General features: G+C 36.4%; 1 protein-coding gene across 2 annotated transcripts in view; it reads left to right on the plus strand.

The window, feature by feature from the left end:
- The first annotated feature begins 525 nt into the window (after positions 1–525).
- Positions 526–22,705, plus strand: part of LOC145666969 (uncharacterized) — a 66,142-nt gene continuing 43,962 nt past the window's right edge. For both annotated transcript variants that reach the window (XM_081734611.1, XM_081734612.1), the window contains exon 1: positions 526–811. The gene's annotated coding sequence lies outside the window, so the exon portion shown is untranslated. The remainder of the gene's footprint in view (positions 812–22,705) is intronic.

Here is a 22,705-nt window from a genome sequence, read left to right on the forward strand (position 1 = left end):
TTCTTCCTTGAAAAGTGAATTTCAGTTTTCTTCTAGTTTTAAGCAGTTAGACTGATCTCTCAGGTAAATTTTGCATGCCATCCTTTCATAACGAATACAGGAAGGCTATTTATAAGAAAACTTTAGCAGCTTAGCACAAACATTGTTTTATACGTTTACCTAGTTACCTGTCTTATCCTTTAATATTATTATTATTATTTACTGCCTAGGTACATTTTTGGGTGGCCACTTCGAACTGTTGATAAACCGTCATAAGTGTATAATGAGTGAGATCAAATTTGACCTGCGCTTCTACTTGAGAACATCTTGGTTCTCTTCCACTTAAAAGTGAAAACTTTTAGCTTATAAGTACCATTAGTGCCCCTATTGTACAACAACTTGTGTCAATATTTGAAATCAGCTGGCTGACTGGATTTTCACAACGTAAATCTATGATATTCATAAAATAAAATGAGCTTCTGCATGGCGAAGATTATTAAATATCTAAAGGCAATGTTTCATAGTCGGAAAAACTTTCAAAGAAAAAGAACAAAACTACTGCCATCTCTGCGTAACAACAAGGGCACATAACCTTGTCGATTCTACATCTTATTTTTTAAAACAAATTTATGTTGCAAACAGGAATGACTCCAGTTACATTTAGCTTGGTTTAGTTGTAAGAAAATTATCCGTGAAGTACGATATATTGGCGTTTTACCTTCCTTTAATCGTTATTAAGAAGTATTATGCTGGCTGACTTGATGAGTGCGTAATAAAATATATGAAATAATTCAGCACAATACTGATGTTAATTTGGTCTTAAGTTTTATTCGTAAGTATTGTGGTCTCTAGAAATTAACACTTAGTATTTTGAATAACCTAATAATTATTTGCGTATATTGCAACATTTAACAACAAAATAATCTATTTCCTAAGAATTAGATTTAGATTGAAGAAAATTATTAGAAATGTGTGTCTGTGTATGTGCGTTCTTTGGATATAGCTTCTCCATATGACTAGGGAAAGAGCATCCTATTAAAAACTTTGGTGCACTTTGAGTTATCAAGTTTTCTTACATTAAATAATATCCTGATACATTTTATAGTGTTATTTTCTGAGCGCATACCCCCATAGTTGCATGCAGATTAATAGCATGCGTGTAAACTGATGTCATAAAAACGATTATTCATGTGAAACACATATTAAGTTTTTTTTTACAAAAAGCGTAATAACAGCTACGAAAATTTAAAAATCGAAAATTTTTAGAACCACTTAAAAAGAGTATTATAGAGTAGGGTAGGAGAGAGTAGAGTAAGACAGGGATAAGTAGGATAGGGTTGACTATTTTCTTAAAATTAATAGAGAATTAGGATTGAGTATAGCCCGCTACCCCCAGTGATTTTTAACGAATCATAGTGATTCTAACGGTTCATATTAGTTCATAATGAGTCGGAATCACATGTTATAAAGATTTAAGATGTAAATCTTGTGGTAAGGAGGCTTTAGTATAAGTAGTAGTAGCGGTAGTAGTAGTAGTAGTAGCAGCAGCAGTAGTGGTAGTAGTAGTAGTAGTGGTGGTAGTTAGTAGCAATACTAGTAGTAGTAGGAACGGGTTAGAAGCCCCGCAGGGGTTGGTTGGGTTCTGTTCTCGATATAAGTAGTAGTAGTAGTCGGAGTAGTAGTAGTAGTGGATATAGTAGTAGTAGTAGTAGTAGTAGTAGTGGATATAGTAGACTAGTAGTAGTAGTAGTAGTGGATATAGTAGTAGTAGTAGTAGTGACTCTTCCAGTTCCGGTGACAAAGAACTGGGGGGAGCGGGCTATACACAAGCCGAGAATTAATTTCTCGTCTCTGCGTAAGGACATCAAATGGAAATCTAATCTAATCTAATCTAAACACTTGCAGCTGTGTTCAGAATACAAATGCTCTTTCCCACAATCCAACCATGCAGTAATCTTGCGCGAAATGAAATGAAATGAAATCTTTGAGCTTTACGTCCCACGTTTATGCCGGCTAGGCTAAAGGACACGGCGATGATGAGAAATGAATGAAATGGTGGAATGAATAAAGTGGGACGAAACGGGAGAACCCAGGGAAACCCACACACAAGTTATTTGTTCACCACAAAGTTCACTTGGCGGAAGCTGTAATTGAACCCGGGACCCAGCGCATCAAGAGGTGAACGTCCTACCACTAAACCATTGCGGTCTCAATCTTGCGCGAAGTAGTTCCTTCTGTTTGACAAATAGTTTCATGTTTATAACCGCTTACATAAAAAAATAAACACAATTTTCACTTTCCTTATATATTATCAAGCACACGCAAATTATCCATTTCTTTTCGGTAAATTCTCAAAATTTTGGTAGAAATGGATGACCAACTTTGGACTTAATCTCTAACTTGTGCTAGATAGTCACTAAAAGCAAGGGTCCTTCTGTGCATTACCACTTTTCCCGTCGCGTTACGTGACGAGAATTTCCACGACTTCAAACTTAATGAGAGTACAATGTTCCTTTCATACTTGTTGCCACTGCAAATTTGCCGTGGAGATTAAAAAAAAAAAAAAAAAAAAAAAACTTCCATTATGTTTTAAAAATTGTATTCTACAAAAGTCGCTTAAACATAAAAAAAAAAGAGAGAGAAGCAATTGTGTTTATACAAGAACGAAGTGTAGATTGTACCTACTGCACTGTTGCCCGCTTTTGGTTAGTTTAGCTCAGCAAACCAAAGTGTATGTGACATTTTTAAATAGGGTCTAATATGTACCGTTACTCATTCTAACCGTATAATTACCACTTTTATGACATTTCCTAAAACTGCACCGATATTTTACTATTTACTACACTCTGTAAAGAAAAAATAGCGACACTTGCTTTAATATGGTTTTCTCAACATACTTTAATCAATATGAATTTTTACATGAATTCCTGATAATATTACAAGGCATATTCCTAATGAGCAGTTCATTCTTAATACTTGCGCCAGAGTTTCAGGCTTTTGACATGAATTTAGTGAATTTATATGCATATATAAGTAGCTATGTGTGTTTTGAGCAAAATCGTTTGTAGGAAGAGTAATTCATAAAACTGAAAAAGATCAACAACAATAGCAGAAAACAAGAGATGGAATTTCTTTAGGGTAAGACATATTGTGTGCAAACATCGAGAAGTACGATACACCAAACTAGTATTTTGTATGTGCACCATGGGCTTCCCGCATTGGTAACAAAGCTATTGCAAAATGCAACCTCGATATCACGGAATAACACCCGGATTATCTGTTCCTTGAATTCCATTCTATTTGAGATAGTTGTCTATTGAAATTTCTACTCATATTAATCCACAAATTTTCAACTGGATTCATGTCGGGTGGGTTTGTAGGCCATACGAGTCTCTAAATAGTGATATTCTTGAACCACGTATTAACAATTTTGGCTCGGTGACATGAAGCATTATCGTCCTGGGAAAGGAAGTAGTCCATATCTTCTTCAGAAAAGTCATCTTTAGCTGTTGTAAGAACTTTACGTGCCAGAATTTGAAGATATTTTCGTGCATCAAACGATCCTTCACATATATCCGTCGTTCTGACGTCTTTAACGGTGAACCATGCCCATATCATCACTCAGTAACTGAATATTTGAATCTCTTAAACAAAATCATTGTCAAGTTCCTTGCTTGTTCGTATCCACAACTTCACACCACTATCGTTTCCCACTATTCTAAACTTCTTATCAATGAAGAAAACGACATGCTTTCAGTTGTCATAAGTCCAAGTTGCATATCGACTCACAAAACTACATGTTGAAGTCCTCTGTGTTTTGTCAGTTTCGACTTTCTACGCGTTTTTTTCTTTGTAATATCCTCTTCATCAGAGGCGGCTCGTGGCTAAATAAATAGGTGAGGCACAGAGAACCAGGTCGTAGTGTTAAGTGCAGGCCCGCAACTATAGGGAGCAGGCCCCCTTAAGCTTTTCGTAGCCCCTCCAGACCTCAATACAAAATGCTATTATTAATACAAAAAACAATTTGTAGGAGAATTTTTAATGACTTGCCCCCTCCAACATATTCATGCCCCCCCAAACCTCTGAGGCTGGTTGCGGGCTTGGTTAGGTGGCGGTGAATCGGCTCTTCGCCCCCCTGTTGCAGGATTTCCCCCCGATTTTCCCCCGCTGCTAGTAATCTAATAAGCATACTATGAAACCAATCACTTGAGGAGGGCATAACAGTCGACGTTTCCCGCGTTGCAGAGGCGTTATTGACGCCATTGACAATGTTATATCCGTAGAAGACGAACTGGCTTTCGTTATCTATATCTCCTTATATTTTGTTACAAAATACATTACTTTTAGGATAACGATCATCGGGCTAGAACCTTTTTTCTTCCTTCAACATTGAATCTATCTATCTATCTATCTATATCTATATATATATAGTGTTCGAAGTGGAAAAGAAAAAAGCAGAGACGATATGCTTTATTATGATTTTAACTCGGCATACCGGCTATCTAAATGTTGAAATACAGTGAGAATGTGTTGCCTGAAAGTTAGCATGTCTATTTACATTACCACTGAAAGCCACTGGAGAGCTTCTTTTTAGTTACTGAAGGGGCATGGAGAGACTTTGATCCCTCGTCAACAACTTCCCATTTTTTTAAAAAAAAATAATAATCTTATGTTGTATTATAGAGAATTATATACGAAAATGCTCAAAAATCGAGTTTTTATATTCACGATTTCCTGCAACAAAGCTCCCGAATCCCCACTCGACTGAGAGATATTCCAAACCTCCGGAAGACTCGCCCTTACAGTAGACAAGCCCTAACTCCGCTTATGCTCAAAACACAACATTTATATGAATTAAGAGAAGATGATACACGCGTAGTCGCTAACGCTCTCGCCTTTGGTGTGAGCGGTCCCGGGTTCGATTCCCGGTGGGGATACTCGGTCGAAAAAGTGTAACATCTTTTTCAGGCCAGCCATCTTGAATGAGGTTTTTCCTGGGTTTTACTCATTCACACCAGGCAAATGCCGGAATGGTACCTAATATAATGGTCCTAGGCCGCTTCCTTCCTTTTTTCGCTTTCATCGAATAGTGTGCTCGCCGAGGGAAATCATTCCTCATGTACGTGACGGGCTAAATGGCCTTCGATGCCGACAGCCCAGAAATCTAATTCATAATTCCTAAGAAGACACACACATACATACGAAAGAAACAATTCAATATGGCACATCAAAATATAAACTAGACGAACTTTGAAGACACCTCATTAAAAAAACAAAAGGTAGGGAAAAGATAACAAAAATTTCGGTGTTGTCAACTTAGAAATTATTTCTACATAAGAAACAAAATCTTTTTACGTGCACAGCTGTTCCTTAATTACCTGATTTATTAAAGGTATTTAGCATCTACTCTCCCGTGACGGTATGACTTGATCACTAAAAGACAGAGGCGGTATGCCTTCATCACTGAAAAACCAGAGGCGGTATGGCATACCACCACATACCATCTCACCCTACACGCACAATGCCACTTGCTTGAAAACAAGATAAAACATGCAAAAAACAACGATGTTGCACCCGCTATCCGTCGATTTTCGCGCTCTTGCTACAAAAATGTGTTTCACAGTATTGCTATAACTGTTATAGGTTTTTTTTTTTTTTTTTTTTTTTTGCCATCAACATTTTTAGCATGTTTACTAGAAATTAAGTATAAACTACTATATATTTTGAAACCAGATATTAAACATTCCCTTTAAAGGAAATATACTTCCTCAGTAAAACGTTCTAAAAGTTGAAATGTTGTTCATATGAAGGAAATAGCAAATGTAATTCATTACTTCTTTATAATCAAGCTTACGTTTAAATTTATTCAATTTGCTACACTGCATACCCTTCTCTGGGCAACAACGGAGAGTATGACAAGTGTCCCTCTCTGGTTCAAGCATGCGCAGTGCGTGTCAGCGGCACATTTTCAACAGGCCTCCCTTGAAACACAGAACATTGGAGTAATTCCGAACCCAAGATTTTTGCCCTTAGGTTACCCCTCTCCCCTTTCAAACTGCAAGAGGGATGTTTTCGTTGCAACTGCTTCGCTGCTGAGGAGGCTCAATCTGTTTCAGGCCGCACTACAGGATTGGAATTTTTAAAACTAAAATTATCATGCCAAAGAATATTCATTTTCGCTTTTGCCTTTAATTTCTTTTAAATTCTGTAATATTTTACAAACATTTTCTGCACTTGAGTAAATGAATTTTAAGAAGTCTGTTTTCTGTTATACATTAAATAATTTGAAATAAGTTTTATTTCAAAAACTACATAGTAATGTTGAGTTAATTTGGAATTTATTGCAAATATTTCATTTACTTTTGCTCAAGAGTATAGGTGAGGCCAGGCCTCATCTGCCTCACCTGACGAACCGCTAGTGCTCTTCATACAGTCAAGATAATACAGTTGTACAAGTAACTGCAGTTCCAAGATCATGTCAAACTTAAATAGCGATTAATGGGGAAATCACTCATTAAATCTGCGGTGCTATTGATTTCATTTAGCAATCTGCTCTGGGTGATGCTTTCTGTTTTCTTTCACACTGTTGACGAAGGGACGATTTGTTATGCTGTTTGCACTTGTGAATTACTCTTCCTGCCGTAGAATGATGGATTTTCAGAATTCCATCTATTCCTTTAGAGATTTGCCACAACTCACATTTCTTACCCATCTTATTTGTTTACAGTCCACATGTAGCAACAATATCACACACAAACAACACTGCACAACAAAAATTTTGCCACTTGACACACTGTCCAAACAATGAGAAAGCAAAGAACAATCATAAAATGCTATTTACCTCAGCCTACACATCACAAATGCAATGCAGAATTCTTACTACAATAATTTACGAGACGCACTCAGTGCCATCTATCGAAAATACTACTGATACACAAACAATTGACAAGCGATGTCCTACACCACAGGTGTCACAGATAACGCAAATGAACTATCCCACTCTTCATTTCCTTCTATTCCTCTTCTAACGGGCTGCAACTATGGTTTTCTGTGTAAGTTAGTTTGAGAATTGAGGTGTCGCTATTTTTTCTTTACAGAGTGTATACTATACACCATGCATATTTACTTTAAACTCAGCAGAGGATGTTTCCTATAAATATTCTGATTTCTTTCTCTTTTGCAAAAATCGCCTTCTTAAATACGCTAAAAACTAAATTTTATGTGACGTTACATTCTTAAAAGGCAGATTTGCAGTGCGGCAATTAAGAAACGAGACGGAGTCTGCAAAAAGGATATGAATGACAGCTTTGAATCAATTTATCTCGGTTTATTCAAAGTAGGAACTCCCTTTTTTAACTCACAGTTTTAGACGATCTAATGTGTGATGGAATAGTTTCTGAAGACCCACATTGTAATGGTTTTCCAGGTCTTCGTCACTCCTTTCTGGTTGTGAAAACATTGAAAAAAAAAAAGAAATGTTGTTGTTGCACTTTTAATTTGTAGGAAAGAATCATACAATGCGGTGTGAGGAAACACTCACTTTTTTATATACATATATATATATATATATATATATATATATATATATATATATATATATATATATATATATACCAAAAAGTGACGAGCACTGCGGCAATGATATACTCTTTCCAGTCTCTGTTCCTATGTTAAGAAATGAACACGAAAGGTGTGCACAGCTTGCGTTTTTTTTTTTTTCGAACGACCCTTTACTCGCTCTTATGAGATCTGATATTACCCTAAGACTTGCATTGTGGTCAGTGAAAATTACTTCCGAACTTTGTCAATTATTTCAGTTGTTCTGACAGTCCTCTTTCATCTAGTCATCTTTCATACACTTCCTTTCAGCACTGAACCTCTTATATTGTTCAAAAATATAGCATCGACAAAAGCAATTATCCCCATAACCCTTTCCGTTGGAGTTTTCCTTAACCCTTTCACTGTGGAAGGCGACGGAAAGAAATTTCCCTAACCTGCGAATGTCGATTATAGTCGACGTGTTAAAATTTGTCTGTATCTTGGTTTTGTTTTATTTAACTATAATCGCCAAAGTTTTTCTGTGTGATTTCTATTGTTTATCGAAAACAATAGAACACAAAAAATTGAACGGTACAACTTCGGCGACTATTCTCGACAAAGCCAAGATACGGACAAACAAATTTTAACCTGTCGACTATAGTCGACATTCGCATGTTAAGGAAATTTTCTTTCTGTCGACTTCCTCTGTGAAAGGGTTAAGCGTCTTCACAACTTGAGATTTCCCTTACTTCCATTGTTGGAACGGCGATGAGGTGTCACAGCACCAGTCTATACCTACCCGTGTCATGCACTACTCTGCCAATCGGAAGTTTATGCACGTGCTTCCAAGGTCTGACTCACTGGCATGTAAAATTGGGAAGGGGGGGGGGGGGGCATTAAAGAAAGTGATTTAAATGGTACTACCTAGCCCAACCTGTTTATTAACTTCGATTCCATTTGTTACCTTTCTGCTTACCTTCACGGACCCCTTAAGGTATAGCAAGAACTCTATTAGAATTGTTTCACAGCCTGAAAATTATATTCCAAATAAATATAATTATTATTATATATATGATATTCTGTCGTTAGTAAATAAATTAAATTAGTATAAAATATTGAATATTTTTACTTCAAATTATAGGGGGGACGCGTCCTCCTCCCGCCAGAGACGCCCTGGGTCTGGTTTAAGATTCAGCAGTATGACAAAAAAAAAAAAAAAAAAAATCCGTGTGAGAAGTGAGAACTAACTTCGCAGCAAAAGTGCCAATATCATTTATTAACTACCGCACTGTGTATACATCAAAACCTCCCATAAAATAACAGTTCGTTCGTCCAGGTACAACGGCATTAATGAAGCATTAGTAGATAGGAAAACTTTGCCTCAAATTTTTATCTTTCAGAAGTTCGCAAAGATCTTCTCAAGTAATAAGTTATCATTATACCTTAAGCGGTCTTGATCCACAAAATATCTTTTGCGAGGTGATACAGTTCCCAACACTTCGATATTTTATATAGGCTTAATACACTAATTTTTATTTTTATTTCATTCGGATTAAATTTTGATAAACGCTCAAGTAATGTTACACTCACTTTTTAATAACAGTTTACATCAGTGACAATGACAGAGGACGGGAACTGGACAGAGCGCCCGTGGTGGTTCGGCCGCTCTCCAGGCATATTACGTCGTACCATCCTTTTCTGCAAAAATAAATAAATAAATAAAAATAAAAAATATAATAATAATAATAATAATAATAATAATAATAATAATAATAATAATAATAATAATAATAATAACTGTACACCTCCAAAAAATGTCTGCCTCTCTCCTTGCATCCCCTCCCGAATTCAAAAATAGTGTCATTGCTGGCTTACATGTGAATTTCTCGTCTCCAATTTTAATAACTACTTGATCCTCTTTTTATGTCATGTTTTGATAAGTTAACTTGTCTCCCCTCCCCATCAGGAGTCAAATTTCGAAAAAGCTGTATTAGTTATTTGAACGAGGAATTTGAATGCTGAGTTTCACGTCTCCAACTCACAATATTATTTTCTTTTAATAAATCATTTATTCACCCTTTCGATCAGCATATCCACAAATTGTTTCCAATTCCTTAACTACGTTATACAAAAAATATACTAGGCCGTATATACGAACTTTTACCAATCTTTCTGATGTGACGGACCCTTTGTAGCAACCAGTGGCGTATTTACGATTTTGTTTCGGAGGGGGGGGCTTTGTCTGAAAATGTGAAAATTCTACAAGATATTTCATATACTTTACTATACCGGTAGTAAGTAAGAATTCGGGGGGGGGGCTTAAGCCCGGAATCCCCCCTTAAATACGCCACTGGTAGCAACTATTAATTCTCCGCAGTTCCCATGAAATCAAAACTTTTTTTTATAATATATTTTACAGATATAAATAAAGTGATAAATTACAACTATACAGCACTAAACGTGTCATTTATGACAATGTAATATTGTTATAAATAAAACTTTCGGAAAAATACAATTCTACCAGTTAAGCATAATATTATGAATTTAACACTCACCTAATCTGATGGGGATGCTTTTTTTTTTTCACACGTATGACAACTTCCGTATGTCCGAACCAAAACTAGATAATTTCAGATGTAGATCTGGCTCCACTTTAAATATGTTCATCGTATTTGCTTTTCATGTGTACGAGACGAGAAAATGTCTTACACAGATACGTAGTGGCAAAGGCAGCAAACGTCATAAAACCTTTTTGGAAATCAGTGGCGAAGCGTAATCCCACAAGTAGGGTAGGCCCGATAAACTAATAACACAAATAACATTTAATGTATCATAAAATGTTTAAAATTATAGACAGAATTATATTTTCCTTATTGAGTTAAACAAAAGAAACTACTAATTCTATCTGCTTTAAAGAACTTTCTTGACTGTATTTCTATCACTGTTTAGAGTTAAATTTATGTGCATGTATACATAGTAGTTTTTTCTTGTTGTTGTTGTTGTTTTATTTAACAAGAAAGAAATCAGCAAAAGTAGACGGAAAGTACTCTATTATTATTATTATTATTATTATTATTATTATTATTATTATTATTATTATTATTATTATTATTATTATTATTATTATTATTATTATTATTATTCAACAAATATTTACATGGAGGAAAACACTCAATGTGTATTAAATGGAATATTCCCATTTAGCTCCAATACAAATATTTTAAAATGCAGTTCATATTTTCTATTGCCTGGGATTTGCAGGGGGAATGAGGGAAATTCCATCCTCAGTTGTTTTCATTTCCTGCATATTTGAAAATGGAGGGAAAGAAAAAGTAAATACAAAGGTTGTTCAAAAAGTTTTTCACAGTCGTCTCTAATTTTTTTATTTGTTGCAGGAGGAGAATGATTTTTTTTTTTGAACATACTTGGAACATTTAGCTATAAGTTGGTATATAAAAGTGTTTTCTTTTATTTACAGGTGAGCCATAATGAACTGTGGAGTAGATGTCAGGTTGCGACAACGGTCGGTGATGGAGTTCCTCTTCAAGACCGACGATGACTCTGCCACATCGATTCACAGGAAGTTGCTCCCTGTTTATGGGGAGGACCAAGGATCTTATAAAATATAGGATCTGCTCTTACAACAAGATCTTGAAGCCATACGTCACAGTTTCGCCACCCCTACTCTGCCCACTCTGCCCAATAGGATCGTAATGTTTTGAGCCAACAATCATGGCGGAAACGAAAGTAGCCAATCAGACGATGCAAGAAACGAGAGTAGCCAATCAGGCTTGGCGATGCTCGGTTGTTTCTTGGCTTCATCGATTTAATAGGATGAAGATACATATGGGCAGATCCTCTATTTTATAACATCCTTGGGGAGGACACATTGGATCGCAGCAGTATCCAGCGGTGATTGCAGTGGTTTAAAGAAGGTGATTTCTCTCTACTCGACAATCCACGATGCGGTAGACCATCGACGGTAGTGAGTGATGTGAATAAGGAGACCATTAATCAAATCATCCAAAATGAAAGATATGTGATGACATGACAGCTTGCTGAAATGACTGGTTTGTCATTGGGTAGTGTGGTATCAGTGGTGCAGTCACTAGGGTACAGAAAAATCTGTGCACGTTGGGTGCCTAGATTATTGACAATAGGAAATGAAAAAGATGAGAAAGGATGTGTGCGAGGGTCTCATGACGACCTTTACTGAAGAGTGGAAACAGTGTTTTGAGGGCGTCATTGTCCAGGATGAAACATGGCTGTTTTTGTCAGAATCTGATAGCAAAACACGTCTGAAGACCCACCTGTGCGGTAAAACATCTGATAGTGAGAAAGACCTTATTTCCTGTGTCAAGCGATGGTGTAAAAGTCAATCACCAGAATTTAACCAAAGTGCATTTACATCATGGAAAGAACGTTGGACCAGATGCGTCACAGCTGATGGAGGCTACATTGAGTAGACTCAGGTATAGCTAAATGTTCCAAGTATGTTCACAAAAAAATTCATTCTCCTCCTGCAACAAATAAAAAAAAATAGAGACCACTGTGCAAAACTTTTTGAACACTCTTTGTACATTCTTGCCGTTAACTGTCAAATTTCATGGATAAGCGTTTATTACCTGCATCTCTCCCTTTAAAGTAAATGCAATACTGTATTTAATTAATGCATCACTTGAAAATGACTTCACTAGAAATGTTAGTGCTCAGAAGGAACTTTATTTGAATCAACGCAAGATACTTAATATTGTATTCTATGCAGTGACATATTTAAGGGTGTGGCTTCCGAACTTAAGCACTCACCGAAATTTTATTGCAGCTTTTTATTATTTCATATATATATATTGCAAAATTTTCACATTTCCATTAATAAAGTTAGCAAAGCCCCACCCGAAACAAAATCGTAAATACTCCACTGATTCTATGAAATTGAAAACAACTAAAATTACACACAAATATTATTATTTTATACTGTATGGTAGCGTTTGGTAAATTTATACAGACCTATATGCAGGCCAGTATCCAGGGGGTCTAGGGGGGCCGGCCCCCCTAAATTTTCGCTGGCCTCCTAACATTTTCACGGTAGGCTTGCAAATGAATGATAATACGATGATAAACTATAGTATGGTTGGATCTCCCCCCTTAAATTCAGTCGGGCCCTCCTTAAACTTTGGGCTGGCTACCGGCCTGCCTATATGTTTAATGTATCAGACACAATCTACAGGCTAGTATGCTCCAGGTCCTATGTAGAAAAAAAAACAACTACTCAATAACTCCTGAGAGTATATATCTAGATTAAACATATTATCACTATTGCATACAGTAACTTCTTACTCTGTGTTAAGGAAATCATTTTATAACGTATTAGCATTGAAAGATGCCTCCAACGCTAAAATTAAACTCCCAGAGGCGAGCCTTCACAACTTCCCAACAATGCGTGCAACCCCAGCCATAATAACTTCACTCCCTGAGCAGCAGAGCCCGTAAGCCTGTCGAGCGAGCTGGTGAGGCTCAAACGAAGGGGTCTCCAAGTGTTTCCAACCTACTATTTTGTTACCGAAAAAAAACGAAATGTTGAAACCAAAGATAAAGAAATGTTTATTTACTAAGAAAGGGTAGGCCCGGCCTCAGAGCCTCATAGTACGCTTCGCCACTGTTGGAAATTTCAGGGTAACCATCCTGAGGCTAAAAACAAAACCCAGTGACTGGCTAGATTTTCAGAACACCGATGTTAATAAAATTACTTTAAAATAATAAATTTCCGAAAAGTAATGTTTGAAGCACACCTTATGTTGTGTTAACTTTAGAATATTTTCTACAAGCCTATGTAATTGGTTGTTTTTGAGTCAATAATTTATTGAAGAAAGGTAATATTTGGGGCATTCAGAGCACAATGAATCCAAGTCCATTTTCAATAAGGTTCAGTTTTGCTCAGCAAATGAATTCTATTTGAAAGGTAATATAATCGCAGTCAAGATCCCGAAATAGATGTAACTAAAACCACGTGAAAGGGCGTAGTTTCACATGTCAGAAGCTAAACAGATGGCGCCAGTGGGGCAGCCACTCCCACCCTGAATTTCAGAGTTTGGGGCCAGCAACGCAGCTTTAGAAATTTTTTGATAAGCAAAATCCAACGGAAGAAGTTTGAGGTCCTTACACCGACTAAATACAGAGGAAATATATAAGGGTAACCGCAATAAAGTTCTGTCGCTTTCATGTCACCTAACATCGATATGTCACCTAAAACTTACTTGGAAGATCAAAAACCATCGACGACCTTCTGCCAACGTTCTGGAAGGCAAGGAATTCCATCGCGGTAGAACTTGGTGGGCAGGGCCAAGCGAAGAAAGTATCAGGCGCATTTTCCACCTCCACTAGCGATTTGAACGGGCGTCCTCTAAGATGATTGTCCAAGGAATAGAACAGGTTATAATCGGATGGCGGAATGTCCAGGGAGTATTGCAGATGCAATAGTGTTTTCCATCCAAGGCGTAGAATAATGTCTCGGATCATCCAACCACGTGGGGATTAGCCTTGTCATGTAACAGGAGGACTCGTCTATTATTCAGAAGTGCTGGCTCCAGAGTTTTGAGTTTCTCTTGAACACGGCTCAACTACTGACAGTACACAGTTGAATTGATGCTCTGATCAGCTGGTAGCAGTTCCCGCTGCATGATGTCGCAAGAAGTCCCCGAAATACACTCGCGAGGAGTACAGCAAACACACAGAAGGACCTTCTTCAGGTGCAGTCCTGGTTTCGGCTATTTAGGAACCAACTCATGGGATGCTAACTAATGATGACGGCGCCGTGGAGTTTCGTACAGGACCCACTTTTCATGACATGTCAACACAGTGTCTGCTCGTGTTGCCTTCTGGGCCGAAATCATGTGGGACCCATCGACCAAACTTGTGGTGCTTCCCAAGTTGATGGAGGTGCTGCCGAATGGTTTCTCCACTCACACTGAACTGTCGTCCTAGCTCCTCACATGTCTGGACACTGTTCATCTCAATTGATGCATCAAAATCTTTATTTTGTACCCTTATGCGCAAAAAAAAGCGTATACTGTAACCTACGATTTTTCGCAATTATTCCATTTTCCTTACGTTTATGTGTAAAATTCAGTTATTAGTAAGTGGAGATAATAGAAAGCAATCCATCTAAGAAGATATTTCCAAAAAAGATAATAAAATAATAAAAATATAAGCAAAAAATATGCTCGGTATTATGTATACTGACAATAATGCTTTCGAGGGAATTTTGAAGTAGCAGAGCACGACTGCAGAGGAAATTTCACGATTGGTAGTATCATAGTATCCAGAAGTTGAATCAAGGAACTAGAAAGTGGAGTAAAATATTGCATTTATTGGTTTAAACCTTGGGGATAAATTGTCTGCCAAATATAAATTAGCTTCTGTAACCAAGACGTTGTATGGAAATATAGTAGAAGAAACAAACGAGAAAAAAATGGCCTAACCCGGAAACAATTGCAACACAAATGTTTTTTGTCTATCACTTCCAAATAGCGTTGCTAATAATATATTCAAAATCCGCTTTCGTAATGCTTGGGGAAAGTCCGCCATCTTGGATTCAATATGGCGGCCACACCGAGACATCGACTCACACTTAAATGACAATATCTACTCAGATTTAAGCTGAAAACTTCGTTCCTGCGCCATTTTCAAGATAATAGCATACCTTAAGGGATACAAGTTTGCATGTCTCTATGTACCACCGCCATATTGAAAAATGGCAGCGATTATTAAAAATATAGTTTTTTCAATTGGCAATAATGTTTTATTAGCAGATAACTCAGAAACTAACAGAGATATGCAAAAGTTTCTTGAAATAAACGTAAAAGCTCATGATCTTAGCTTTCCAACGAGGGTACTTATGTTCGTCTATCTTACAAAGTAACGGAGCTAGTCGAATTTATGTGGCACTGGGTGTGCGATTTTCGATAATATGACTTTTTTCTCAGGTTCCTGCTAGAAGCTAAGTAGACGCAGTATACGGATTGACCAGTAAATAATTGCAACACAAATAATTTTTGAACCAGGATGTGTAACAAGATGTATTTAGCTACATATTAAAAATCTTCTACTCACCTTCTTGGGGAAAGTCCTCCGAAATTTCGTTGAAATATGACTTCTGAGATTTCGTTCAGATGTCGCTACAGATCGCGATAATCCATCATTAAAATGAAAGATGTGAAAAATTACTCAAAATTACGATATTTCTTCAGTCCTTGTTATTGTTAACGCTACATGTCTATTTGAAAGGCAAGAATTAAAACAGTGTAGCTATCTCTTCACTGAAAAAATTGTCCTCGTCTTTACAAAGTTTACACCGTTTTCCACATTATCAAAAGTTTCTTCCAGGCAATTGTCACTAATTTATATTAGTAATAGATTACGTTTCTGGCATGAATACTTCATGTCTCTATTGTTTTCATGTATGTGTATATATAATGTATGTGTATATAACAATTAAAACAGTGTAGCTATCTAATCATTAAAATGAATGATCATCTTCATAAAATTCTAGAATTTCTTTACATTGCACAAGTTTCTCTCACATAATGCCCACATTCAATGTACTAACTATATCTACTTCGCACCGCATGCGTGTATGTTCATACCTTATATGCATATTCAATACATAAAAACTACATTAATAACTAAAACTAATAATTTTCATTTTCAAAAACTTCAGTTTTGTCTCACATTATCAAAATATTTAACCAAAAACTGGTCACAAATTGATGTACAAAAGTGTCCATACTCCTTGCATCAACACACCATACTGACAGTTTTCTGCGGATATGTATATTTAGTAATTGGCAAATAAGCAGCACACCAACCTAATTACTAAAACAAGTCGTCTTCATTGTCAGAATGTTCTGATTCCCTTTCTACATTATCACAAGTTTGTCCCAGACACTGTCCACAAAATGATGTAGAAAACAGACCATACTGCTTGCAAGAACACTTCATGCTTATACAATTTCCATGACAATTACAATGAATGATTTCCAGTATATTATCAGGAGCAGGTTTCCTGTCCATCATCACTGGAAAATACATTCCCTTATGTAGTCGCCATCCCCAATCTTCTGGTCGCATTTGAGAGGATAGACTCTTCCATTCCATGATTTGGTGGTAAACACGCAGAGAATGATATTTAAGTGCATCAGGAGTAGGATGATATGTTTGTTCTGACAGCCCTGTGTTTTCCATGATAGTACCAATACACCCAAGAAAGCTCATTCTAAGATGGAAACCTCCAAGTAAAAGTACAACAGACTTTAAAGGACTGCCTGCTGGCTCACTGTGTATAATTATCTGACTTTTCCAGTATAATGGTTGGTCGAATGTAACAATGGGTATTTTGTTGAACTTCTTGGCTTCTTGACATATATAGAAAAGTACTGAATATATATAAGATAGATCGTTGGGATTGTGATCTATCATAGGAAGGAAGAGGATATCAGACTTCCCTGGGTGTTCTTTTCCTGTATGAATGGCTTGCATAGTACAGGACCATGTGGGGCGAGTCTCGTGAAAAAAACAGGACATATACCATAGCATGTCTATCGCACTTTTTTTGTTCTTCAAACAAATATGTAGGTAGTTCCTCAAAATTTAATTTCTTATTCTGTGATTTGTGGAAGTGAAGGAATGGAATGGTGGAAACTTTTTTCACATCATCCAATGAAACTGACGCGTCTAGGAAGTTGGTGACAGTTCTTAAATGACTTAGGTGTGACAGCTGCAATAATTCCCATTCCGTGGAAAGTTCCTCGTCCATCACTGGTGCAAATGTCATGATCGACATTGTCAGCAGCAAATTGCAAGAAAGCGTTGGGTAGAACTTCGATTATGTTCTGTCCAGTTACTTCTGCTGCACATCTATCAAACTGTCTTACTTCGTGATAAGATGAACAAAATCCCAGCTTGTGGAGGGTGTCTACAAGAAAGCGTGAACCGTAATGATGATGCATTTGAACACCCAAGCCAAGCTGAATTGGTGCTATAAGTGCCCGTGGTCTACATGCTTGCATGATAGCCTGTCCAATCGCAGCAACTACACGTTTTAAGTTTTCATCACTCATAATTAAGGTAAGAAATAGTCGTAAGGATGGAGAGAGAAAATCAAGAGCAAATTCTACAGAGAAACTGTTGAGATCAGTGTACATATCCAATGGTGAATTCTCTTTTATTTCATTTTTTACAATCTTTGCCGTTGTTTATAAAATTCTATGCTTTTCCTTTTCAATGTCGTTTTTCTTTGGTTGATGGTGGAACTCCTGAAGAATTGACTGAGCACTTTCTCTAAATGTAACCACATTCTCTTTACGGCAGGCATTCCCTATGATGATATTTTCTCCGTAAGTTTCTAGTAGAAGATTTTTAATGTGTTTCGTTGTGTAAGGTTCAAAGTCAGTTCCAACTAAATACTCTCCCATCTTATCAGAAAACTCTTGTAATGTCTTTTGATCATTTTCTTGCTTTTCAAAGAGTTTACAAACTTGCTGAAATGCGTCTGTCCTAATGCTATTTGGAGGTCTTCCTACTAACTTCTTCCTTTTTCTTCCATTACCTTGAGGAACTGAAGAATACTGTTTCGGAATATCTCTCCCGGTGTGGAAATTTGTTGAACATATTCGATGATATATTGCGTCGGCAGCATGTAAATCAGATATAGTTGCATTAACTCTTCCCAACACAGTCAACCATCATTCATCATTTCTGTCCAAACAATCCTTTGTGATTGTATCCTTAAATTCTACTGATCTAACTGTAATTACCTCTGATTTTAACCTGTCAGTATGGCGTGTATCGTCTACAGCTTTCTCTCCACAAAAAACGCATATTGTGGGGTAACTGCGTGGAGACACCGAAGGAGAACGCCCGAAGTTATATTTAAAGCTTCATCTGCTTTGTTCCTTCTCTTATAAGCTTCAATACTCTTCTTGTCACAAAACTCTTTCCTACACTCACTATGAACTTTTTGACCTGTATGAACAAAAATTGTTACAGTTCTTGCTCTTGCAGCACTGCATATTCCTTCAACACCTTTTGCAGTTAATGAAACACTTTGTTTCCCATTATTCAGAAGGTCGTTACATAATGCACATTTAGCTTCCTCTTCAGCGTTAATTGGCTCCATAATTCTCATAATATATTCCTTCAGCTTACATAATGTGCAGTGCCTGTAAAAAAGATAAAGAGCATTTATCAAATATTGTATCATACTTTAATAATACATTCATACTTCTATTGTATATACATCTCCATTATATTCAAAGAAGAAAGGAAATAAACGACCATATTTTAATATGGTAACGATAGGTAGGAAGGATATAAGTATTATTTAGAAATTAACACAAGAACGAAGTGTCTAGCTTAATTCTTTAACAAGATATTGCTGTCTAAGTGTTACATCGGTCTCTTCACCTAGATGCCATATTAAATCCAAAATGGCGGCTAAATCGATCACACTCAGGCCACCTGACTTAATATTTTCTTATGTTCTAAGAACCTTAAACAAACACCATATCTCCAATTGAGTTGAGTATTCATATGATGATGAGCGTGTACACGAAACCGTTATAGCAGGAACCTGAGAAAAAAGTCATATTATCGAAAATCGCACACCCAGTGCCACATAAATTCGACTAGCTCCGTTACTTTGTAAGATAGACGAACATAAGTACCCTCGTTGGAAAGCTAAGATCATGAGCTTTTACGTTTATTTCAAGAAATTTCTGCATATCTCTGTTAGTTTCTGAGTAATTTGCCAAGAAAACATTATTGCCAATTGAAAAAAAAACTATATTTTTAATAATCGCCGCCATTTTTCAATATGGCGGTGGTACATAGAGGCATGCAAACTTGTATCCCTTAAGGTATGCTATTATCTTGAAAATGGCGCAGGAACGAAGTCTTTAGCTTAAATCTGTGAGTAGATATTGTCATTTAAGTGTGAGTCGATGTCTCGGTGTGGCCGCCATATTGAATCCAAGATGGCGGACTTTCCCCAAGCATTACGAAAGCGGATTTTGAATATATTATTAGCAACGCTATTTGGAAGTGATAGACAAAAAAACATTTGTGTTGCAATTATTTCCGGGTCAAACCGTATATTGCCTCTACTAATATAGTAACAAAGAGGAAAACTGGTTTCTTAAGTTTGGAAGTGACATGCTCTATTGCCACGAGCATTTATTTAAAAAAAAGACAGGCAACAAAACGTAGTCTCTGTGGTCAAGTGGATAGAGTGGCGGACTGGTAGTTCTTATATTGTTTTGACACCAGATTGAATCCCATTTCATCCCATCCATTTTACTTTTCTTTTTACAAAACGTTATTGAAAGTGTATAATTTTTATGTTAAGAACCGAAATAATATAATAAGGAAATAACTTTTTGTTTTCTCTAATGACGTATTTATTGAGAATTAGTATACTATTAGTAATAGCGATTGTTTTCAGTTTATGGTATGGTATGCCTATTCCTCCCCTCTCCGTTTTTGCACAGCAGAAGAAACTTCAACTCACTTCGTGACTGCGAGTCAGGAATAGAAAAAAGCATGCGCGACTTGCAGCTTTACAGTCACAGCGAATGAAGTAGAATAGCTCGTTGTCATAAAAAAAAAGCTGATGTTAAATTATTGTTCAAGTGTTTGTGTGTGTGCGTGTGTGTTTCTTTTTAGAGTATTGACTCTCTCTGTCTCTCCTTTTTTCATATCCAGAAGTGCAAAAGAATGCTTTCTTTAAACAAAACTAAATTACACAGCTCTATTTGTGAGAAACACGAATGCTTCCAAAATATGCCATGGATATTAACTATAATCATACCGTTCCTCCGAATTATACAGTAGCGCGAAAAACTGATAATAAAATGATGTAACAGGCATAAGTTTTTTCTAGCGAGACACATTAAACATAACAAATTAAATTTTGGGGATTGCAAATTATCACTTCACGTGTCGATATAGTTATAAAAATCGAATACGAGATTTCAATGAATTCAAGTTACGTGTTCGTATTTCATAAATAAATGTTTTATGAAAAACTAACAATATAACATAGCTCGTTTGTCTGAAAAGATCCACAAGGGATAATTTATTCTTGGGTGACGTTTTTCATGATTTTATCAGAAATTACTCAGACGCTTTTGGTTATAGTTCACATACAATTATATCCTTAATAATTCTAATATATGGCTTTAAGTTATTTCTAACAGAAATATGACCAATGGGTACTTTACTCTTTTGGGCCTAAAATTTATTCTAGCAAAGTTTTCCAAAACACATTATTTTATTAGCAATTTCCCAAATAAATGTTTCAATAATAGCTGCAGCCTAACATGAGTCAGTGTAAGAAATTCGAACGAGAAACTACAGTGCGTTTTCTCCGTACCCTTTCTTAAATATTTTTAATGTTTTCTAATCACAATTTTCAGAACAAAATCGAAACTTCTTTTTAAATGTGCCTTGTTGTAGTCAAATAGTTCAAGTGCATTGGTTCTGAATTTGATTTCCAGTGAGAGCTAGTGTATTTTCGTCCAAGAGATGTGACGCGTCGATGCAAAGAAAAAAGTGTTTAAATAAGCCTAACCAAGCTAATCAATAATACAATGTTACGAAATTATCGAAGAAACGTTGTTAATATTAGGTAGGCGCGACTGAAATGTCCAAACGACGATTGTCAATTCCAAAGGTATAAAAAACTGAAAAATACAATGCCAGGTTAATCAGTGGCCTCTAGATAAACCTATCCTACTAAGAAGTGATTGAGATACCAAAAAATGTTGTAATCGCTGGGAGATATGGGAGAATACAGAGGGTGAGAGAGAGTTTAATACTGCAAATCACGGATAGTTTGCACCTTCGTTTGAGGGTGAATATTGAAGTCCGTAGGCCTCCATAGGTTAACATTGAAATGAACATTAGAACACAATACCTGTTTAATATTGATAGGGGCTTGCTGACAGGTTTGCAGTGTATTTGACGGGGTTTGATATTGTAACGATCCTTGCGAACTACTGAGCCTTCCCCACTGTACAATTTAAGTTAAATTCGTGCTTATTTAAAACTATATTTGTTAAATTTAAAACTGTTGACCGTTATCACCTGTGCATCAAGGACAGCAATTCGCCAGTAATTCTTTGTTTCCGCCCGGCGGGAGCTCATGTGGTTCAAATTCCACGTTAATCAGTAGGTCTACGTCTCATATAGCCTCGCTGCTGAAAGGGGCGATAAACTCAAAATCACATCACACATCTTTGTTTTAGAACATAAGTGTCTTTGTTCATGAGTTCCTTTGTGGCTAAGCGGTTAGCGTACGCGCCTTTGGCGTGGGAGACTCGGCGAGAGCTCACGTGGTTCAAATTCCACGTTAATCAGTAGGTCCACGTCTCATATAGCTTCGTCGCTGAACGAGATCTTAAACTCAAAGTCAATGTCTTTGCTCATAAATTTCTTTGTGTGTGGTTTTGCATATACGTGGCATGAACATTAAATTTTGATTTCTACGCCATATGTAATTAATTACATACACACCTATAGAACGAACTCAACAAACTTGGAATATTTATATTGTTTGTGTATGGAAAATCATCACGCAGCGCTGCATGGGATAGCCGTGTGTATGGAATTCGATACACATGGCAATCAACGTGCTAAGAAATGTATAATAATAAGAAATAATAATAATAATAATAATAATAATAATAATAATAAACAGAAAACGATACGATCACTTACATAATTTATAAACATAAGTTAACATTATTAGAGCATATAACTGCAATGGAATTAAGTTGTTTCTTTCTTTCCCTAAACGCAACAGCCCTTATTGTGCCAAGACGTAGAAGAGAACTTATGGCACTCACAACTTTGGGGCGGTGTGCGGTCAGAACATCGGATCCCTTTGTTGTCAGTTCTAACTTTCTAGACGGATGCAGTTATTGCAGGTAGAATATGCAAGCAAATAGAGTTTTCTATTACTATTAAAGTGAATTATTATATTCATTCCCTCAATGTGATACTTGTGGTTGCTTAACTGTATACTGACAGCTGATCCAAGGAAGAATTGTTGATAATAATAATAATAATAATAATAATAATAATAATAATAATAATAATAATAATAATAATAATAATAATAATAATAAATAAC

Source organism: Thermobia domestica, chromosome 12, assembly GCF_964235325.1.
Source record: "Thermobia domestica chromosome 12, izTheDome1.hap1.1, whole genome shotgun sequence".
Classification (NCBI taxonomy): Eukaryota; Metazoa; Arthropoda; class Insecta; order Zygentoma; family Lepismatidae; genus Thermobia; species Thermobia domestica.